Raw genomic sequence first — 8,405 nt, forward strand, 5'->3', positions numbered from 1 at the left:
GAGTGCGATGAACTTCACTGAGTTTCAGGAGCAATTCTGCTCAACATGAAGAGTGATGATTTCACTGACTTGAGCAGGCGCAAGGCGACCATGAGTCGCAGTCACTTTTAGAAGGCTCACTGGGGTTAAACGCATTTCTGCGGGCCCCTGGGGCGCTGAGACCCAGTGTTTGTCCAAGGGTAGTCCGCTCGGTTTACACAAACACGGGCGGAAAAATTAAACCGGGGGGGGGGGGGGGCAACTGAGCGGCCCTGGAATGGTCATGACCCAGCCGGACCCAGGGGATGGAGTCTCCACTTGCCCTGGCTATAACTGTCGTGAGGCTCGATGGCGGCACGATTGAGTAAGCGGGAGGAGTGGAACAAGGCGCCCTCAGAAGCGTCTGACTCCAAGGAGGAGGTGACGGGTGAGTTGTGACATGCAGGGGAAGCTTGCGCAACGGTCGCAATGTCTAACAACTCGAGGCACGAATGCCCGTGTAGTCGGGGGTCGCCCAGGCCCCCGTTAAAACACGCCCTTTGTACATGGCCCCTCTGTTGAAGAGGGTTTGGCAGCAGACCGGGATGAACTATAGTCACACAGGGTGAGCTGCTCTGCCACTGTCACCTCGGGACTCGATCATGTAGCTAGCGCTGAAGCTGTCACATATGGAGGAAGCCAATGGCTGCAACTACCATATACCCCAAGAGCCTCTGAAAGTTCTTCCAGTGGGACCCTTTCTCACTTCAAACACCAGCTGAACACATTCTCATTGGAGAAACGTGTTAGACCGAGTCCATCTCCAAAACTGAAAAAGAGATACTAAGCCCGTGGGCGAGATTACTCTCTTCCAGTTGACCTGAAGACCCAACGGGCTTTGGAGCACTCGAAGGGAAGGACACTGTACTGATACTCCACCCTTACACGCAACCCACAGGATAGCCTGCGGTGCGGAAGGTAGAGATCTGTTTTTAAGCACATGTCTTTCAGGTCGGAGCTGCAGACCAATCTTGGGCCAAGATGGTCACGACCCACCACCTAGTAGCACGAAGAACGAGTTTACAACTGGCCTTCGTACCGGCTGGAGGAGCGGCTATATCAAATCCTTCGCCAGCAGGATAAGATAAGCACGCACAAGTCAGGAGCACTGCTCAACGCTCGGTGTGATGAATATCACTGAATTTTCAGGAGCACGTCTGCTCAACACCTAATGTGATGACTATCACTGACTTGAGCGGGGTAGCCGAGCCTGAGGTGGGGCAGCAAAGTAGAGAGAGTGGTGTTAGTGTGCTGTGCAACACTTACCTGTCCCCACAAGCGGCAGGGGGCGCGTGAGAAGGCGGATGACCGGGTCCTCGAACGCACCAAGCTGCCTGCTGGCGACCAAGGGGGAGCTGAGGGGTGTAAGGCTATACAGGGTCACACCCGCCAGACTGGCCCTCTTGAGACCCAGGAACAGATGAAATTGCTCTCTCTTTGAAGTCTGGGTACCGCTTGCTCCGCTTTTTTTTTTTTTTTTTTAGGGAGCCAGCGGCGGAACAGACACACACACAAACAAAGGGGGGGAGGGGGGAGGGAGTGATCGTGCCACTCCAAGAGCATCTCATCCATTCCTGGGCGGCCCGCTCCGGAATGCTTTCGCTGTCGCTTCCCACCTGGCTTGGCAGCGCATGGAGCGGGCTGGGCGTCCCTACTGCGGCCGGCTCCATGCTGAGGCCTGGGTGGAGGCTGCTGCGGAGGGCCAGCAGGAGCGGCGGCCGGGGAACGCCCACGGCGACGAGCAGGCGGAGGAGCTGCCACCGGCGGCGGGTGGAGGCAGCAGCTGGCCACCGGGGCAGGATGTGCCGGATGGCCTCCGTCTGCGCTTGAGCGGCAGAGAACTGTTGGATGCAGTTCTCCACTGCGTCGCCGACCAGCCCAACCTGGGAAATTGGGGAGACCAGGAACCGAACCTTGTCCGCATCCGCCATACCAACCAGGCTGAGCCAACGAAGGCGCTACTGGACCACCAAGGTGGACATCGCCAGACCGATCACGCACGCTACGACACCCGTACCCCGGAGGGTGAGGTCGGATGCAGTGCGGTGCTCACCTATGAGCGCACGGTCTGGATTACCCTCGTGCATGCCATGGGTGCCCTAGCCTGCAGCAACGCCATGGCACGCAAGAGGAAGCGGCTTGCCCACAGGCTTTGTAAGCTCTGCCCGTCGGAACGGACAAAACCTCACAGGGCTTAGGGGGGAGACGAGGATCCCCCCAAAAGGCAGCGGCCGCCGGACACAGGTGCACCTGTGTCGACAGACCACTCCAATGGAGGGACACCTCGCAACCCTTCACTGTTCCTCCATCAAGGGTAATGAGGGGGAAAAGCTAGTCAGGCAGTTTCTGGCAGAGAAAGATGCTGTTCACCACCTGATAAGCTCTCCATGCATTTCGGGAAAGAAAGGCACTGGGGCGGCGAGCTGAGAACCAGCGCGGCCCGCCCCAAGATACCAAACTCCAGATTCCAACCGAGACTGAACGGGACACGGTGGAGGTTCCACTCGAGCCCGGCAGCCTCGGCGGCCCGTTTCAGCATAGCTGATAATTCTGGATCCGGCTCCGGCAACATTGAACTCCCGGAGGGAGACAATGCAGCCGAGTCATCATCTCTAGAAGTCAGCTCACCCTCCGATGCTGCAATCGGCGTCCTGTCCTCCAGGGGAGCCCCGAGTGAAACCGCTGGCCCACCCATTACAGATGGACCAGCAGACAACACAGGAGGCTCCAGTGGTTGCAGTGGAAGGGAGGAGTGAGGAGCCCACAGGGAATGGTTACCGGGCGGGACATCCAACACTATCCTCCGGTCACCCATCCCACACAGCACCCGAGGGTGGGGCATGGTAATGGGGACTCGCTCTCCGCGAACGAAGGCGAGTCTCGCCCTCAACACTGCGACAGTCATGTTCCCACAGTGAAAACACGAGCTGTCCACAAAAGCTGTCTCAGCGTGCTGTAAGCCCAAACACGTGACACAACAGTTGTGACCATCAGAGAGAGACAGGGAACGACCGCACCCAGAAACGCACGGGCGGAATGACATCTTGAAAAAGACGCAAACGCACCCGTGTTGCTCTTTCAGAAAATAGGACCGTCACCAGTGCCGGAGCACACAGGGGAATGACAGCGGCAACACTGAACAGAGAACTGAAACAGTGAAGCACTCACTTTTCCGCCCTCTAACCAGCCATCAACACACACAAACATTTAGAAATTTGTTGCTGTTAAAACAGCAGTTGAGAGCTCAAAGCTCGCGATCACCGCTGCACTCGCGCTGTAGAACACCAGCACTGGGAGAGTCTTCCTGAAGAACACCGACACACTCGCTCGTTGTAGACAACAGCACTCTCAGAGACATCAAACGATCGGCTCCGAAGCGAAAGGCAACTAGTGCGTGCATCCACTTCCGTATTTATACCCGCGCCGCGGGGGCGGAGCGTGTGATGCGAATCACGCACGCCAATTACATTGGCTCGTTCAATAGTACTCGAAGAAGACAGGCTCTCTAGCGAGATCCCAATTCAGTCGGCGTCGACTACGTCCGACGTTATCGACTGAAAGGGAACTAATTTTATAGAAACTTATTTATAGAAAATATGTCTGTTTTTTTGCCATGAAAAATAAAAAGTAATGCTGGGCAAAGCTTAATCGTGATTAATCACTTAATAAAAATAAAAGTTTGTGTTTACATAATATATTAGGGGTGTATTGATGCCCTCATGTCACTATTCCATATGTCGAAACGATTATTATTATGATAGTCGGAGATATGATAAAAGGTTACCAAAAAATGCACTGTTGATTAAAATGCTAAATTTGATATTTCATTGTGTGTGTGTAAATGAATAGTCTTGGACTTGGTTCTGAAACCCAAAGCACAGGACAATAGAGACACCAGAATAACAATATTCATGATTCTGAAGCTGAAAATTATTATAGATGGATATGCTTGCGCTCTTTCACTGACTAGATATATTTAAAATAATGTTGCCACTTTTTACTGGTAACAAGACATTTGGCATTATCAAATATTCCCCCATTGCATTATTATACATTATATTCAACATTATATATAGCAGTTTAATGTAGTTCTGACTCTGATACATATTGTTGCATTTTTGTATTGCGATATATTGTTACACCCCTGTAATATATGTATAATTATTTAGTATAATATATGAATTTATATAGGCTATTTAAGAAATATTTGCATGCATATACTGTAAATATATTTTAACATAATTTATATTATGTATAAATATTTTATATATATAAATTACACATTTTTCACAAATATATACATGCATGTGTGTGTATTTATATATACAAAATAATTATACACAGTACACACACATATTATGTAAACACATAATGTAAACAAATTTTTTTGATGCGTGATTAATCGTTGCCCAGCACTAATAAAAAGTCTTAAAATAAAATAGATTGCACACTATACTACAAATCTTAATTTAAGAAAATTAGTCTTCTTCAGTCTCGGCAAGTGAATTTTAAAGTGACAGCTAAAAAGCTTTTAAAGGTTTTTGTGCATGTTCAATTAGATTGTTGTGCTAATTTTAATAATAATACCACCCCTAAAAATTAAGAAAGGTCAAATATTTTGTTAAAGTTAGTTAGTTAAATTTTATTTCTGTGTCATGCCAAACGTTTGGCCCATCCCACATGATTACAAGACACCACAAACTTATTTTACAAACATCTTCCAGTCGTATACAAATCATTCGGAGAAATACATGAATACAAATATATACGACACACATGTATATACACACACACACACACACACACGCACACACACACACAGCATATACAAATACACAAATATACACAAATCCTCTCGATAAAGAGCTTTTTTCCTCTTCTCCCAGGCTTTCTCAAGTTAGCTAATTTTGAATTATACTGCAAAAAAATAACCTTCTTGAAACAAGCAAAATGCACTTCAACCTAAATAAAGTGTACTAAAATTATACATTTATTGTACTTTTTTTAATTTTGCATCTATTTTCAGTTTATTGTGCATCTTGAAAAAATATAGTAAGCTGAATTTAAGGTTAAATATTCTTTTAATGCAATTTTCACTAAATTGATTTATTATTCAATTCTTATAAATAGTAAAAAACTGCACAGTTTTAATCATTTTCTGTCTAGTTTCAAGATCAAATAGCATTTATTAGTGAATATATTTATGCTATTTTCAAAAATTCGTATCAAGTCAGTTTTGCTTACCTTATTGGCAGAAGTTCTTGCTTGATTTTAGTACACTTCGATTTAAGTGCATCTTGCTTGTTTCAAGAAGAGCATTTTTTTGCTGTGTGTGTGTGTGTGTGTGTGTGTGTGTGTGTGTGTGTGTGTGTGTGTGTGTGTGTGTGTGTGTGTGTGTGTGTGTGTGTGTGTGTGTGTGTGTGTGTGTGTGTGTGTGTGTGTGTGTGTGTGTGTGTGTGTGTGTGTGTGTGTGTGTGTGTGTGTGTGTGTGTGTTCGTGTGTGTGTTCGTGGCCACCAGACATTACATCACTGGCCCCAGAAGACTTAATAGCATGTGTATTAAAAGTTGGTTGTGTGTATTTTCCTGGCTCATGGCATTTAAAAGCAGTTTTGTCAGCAGTTTTCCTCTGGGATCCCTGTTTTTAGGGCCTCTTGGTTTCCATAAAGCGTTTCTGCTTCCTCTCAGACGTCCTGAAGCGTGTAAACGTAAGGATTGATGGGATATGATTGTGCCACTTTGTACTTGGTTAAACTGATAGCGCAGTGAATGCTGTGTAACTCAGTATACGTTGCACAAGTCTCAGCACTCAGATGGAAGATATAAACACAGAGCTGTACTCACACATAGACACTCAAACACACTGCCAGACTAACACACAAGGTATGAAAGAAATAGTTTACACCTTAGAAATAAAAAAGAAATATTGTCAACAATTGATTTGAGAGTTGTGTGGCTTCAAAAGACTTAAAATAGCTAAAGCTCATAGATATTAGGTACTGTGTATGTGTGTGTGTGTGTGTGTGTGTGTGTGTGTGTGTGTGTGTGTGTGTGTGTGTGTGTGTGTGTGTGTGTGTGTGTGTGTGTGTGTGTGTGTGTGTGCAGATATTCACTGCAGTGGGAGAATGTGTTATGTAATCAGATTACTTTTTTGAAGTGAAAAGTAAAGTAACATTAAAGTGTAAAGTCTGAAATAATTGTCTAATAATATTATTTTCTGAGGTGTAAAGTGTAAAATAATTGTCTAATAATCTTATTTTTCTGAGGTGTAAAGTGTAAAATAATTGTCTAATAATCTTATTTTTCTGATGTGTAAAGTGTGAAATAAGTGTCTAATAATATTATTTTTACAATTTGTGAAGTGTAAAATAATTGTCTAATAATATTCTTTTTTCTGATGTGTAAAGTGTGAAATAATTGTCTAATAATATAATTTTACCGATGTGTAAAGTATGAAATAAATGTCTAATAATATTATTTTTCTGATGTGTAAAGTGTGAAATAATTGTCTAATAATATTTTTTCTGAGGTGTAAAGTGTGAAATAATTGTCTAATAATATTATTTTTTCTGATGTGTAAAGTGTGAAATAATTGTCTAATAATATTTTTTCTGAGGTGTAAAGTGTGAAATAATTGTCTAATAATATTATTTTTTCTGATGTGTAAAGTGTGAAATAATTGTCTAATAATATAATTTTTTCTGATGTGTAAAGTGTGAAATAATTGTCTAATAATATAATTTTTTCTGATGTGTAAAGTGTGAAATAATTGTCTAATAATATAATTTTTTCTGATGTGTAAAGTGTGAAATAATTGTCTAATAATATAATTTTACAGATGTGTAAAGTATTAAATAATTGTCTAATAATATTTTTTCTGATGTATAAAGTGTAAAATAATTGTCTAATAATATTTTTTTTTCTGAGGTGTAAAGTGTGAAATAATTGTCTAATAATATTATTTTTCTGATGTGTAAAGTGTGAAATAATTGTCTAATAATATAATTTTTTCTGATGTGTAAAGTATTAAATAATTGTCTAATAATATTTTTTCTGATGTATAAAGTGTAAAATAATTGTCTAATAATATTTTTTTTTCTGAGGTGTAAAGTGTGAAATAATTGTCTAATAATATTATTTTTCTGAAGTGTAAAGTGTGAAATAATTGTCTAATAATATTATTTTTCTAATGTATAAAGTGTGAAATAATGTCTAATAATATTACTTTTTCTGAGGTGTAAAGTGTGAAATAATTGTCTAATAATATTATTTTTCTAATGTATAAAGTGTGAAATAATGTCTAATAATATTACTTTTTCTGAAGTGTAAAGTGTGAAATAATTGTCTAATAATATTATTTTTCTGAGGTGTAAAGTGTGAAATAATTGTCTAATAATATTATTTTTCTAATGTATAAAGTGTGAAATAATGTCTAATAATATTACTTTTTCTGAGGTGTAAAGTGTGAAATAATTGTCTAATAATATTATTTTTCTGAGGTGTAAAGTGTGAAATAATTGTCTAATAATATTATTTTTCTAATGTATAAAGTGTGAAATAATTGTCTAATAATATTATTTTTTCTGAGGTGTAAAGTGTGAAATAATTGTCTAATAATATTATTTTTCTAATGTATAAAGTGTGAAATAATGTCTAATAATATTACTTTTTCTGAGGTGTAAAGTGTGAAATAATTGTCTAATAATATTATTTTTCTGAGGTGTAAAGTGTGAAATAATTGTCTAATAATATTATTTTTCTAATGTATAAAGTGTGAAATAATGTCTAATAATATTACTTTTTCTGAGGTGTAAAGTGTGAAATAATTGTCTAATAATATTATTTTTCTGAGGTGTAAAGTGTGAAATAATTGTCTAATAATATTATTTTTCTAATGTATAAAGTGTGAAATAATGTCTAATAATATTACTTTTTCTGAGGTGTAAAGTGTGAAATAATTGTCTAATAATATTATTTTTCTGAGGTGTAAAGTGTGAAATAATTGTCTAATAATATTATTTTTCTAATGTATAAAGTGTGAAATAATGTCTAATAATATTACTTTTTCTGAGGTGTAAAGTGTGAAATAATTGTCTAATAATATTATTTTTCTAATGTATAAAGTGTGAAATAATGTCTAATAATATTACTTTTTCTGAGGTGTAAAGTGTGAAATAATTGTCTAATAATATTATTTTTCTGAGGTGTAAAGTGTGAAATAATTGTCTAATAATATTATTTTTCTAATGTATAAAGTGTGAAATAATTGTCTAATAATATTACTTTTTCTGAGGTGTAAAGTGTGAAATAATTGTCTAATAATATTATTTTTCTGAGGTGTAAAGTGTGAAATAATTGTCTAATAATATTATTTTTCTGAGGTGTAAA

Source organism: Siphateles boraxobius, unplaced genomic scaffold, assembly GCF_051911475.1.
Source record: "Siphateles boraxobius isolate OS27281-9 unplaced genomic scaffold, OSU_SipBor_1 134, whole genome shotgun sequence".
NCBI lineage: Eukaryota > Metazoa > Chordata > Actinopteri > Cypriniformes > Leuciscidae > Siphateles > Siphateles boraxobius.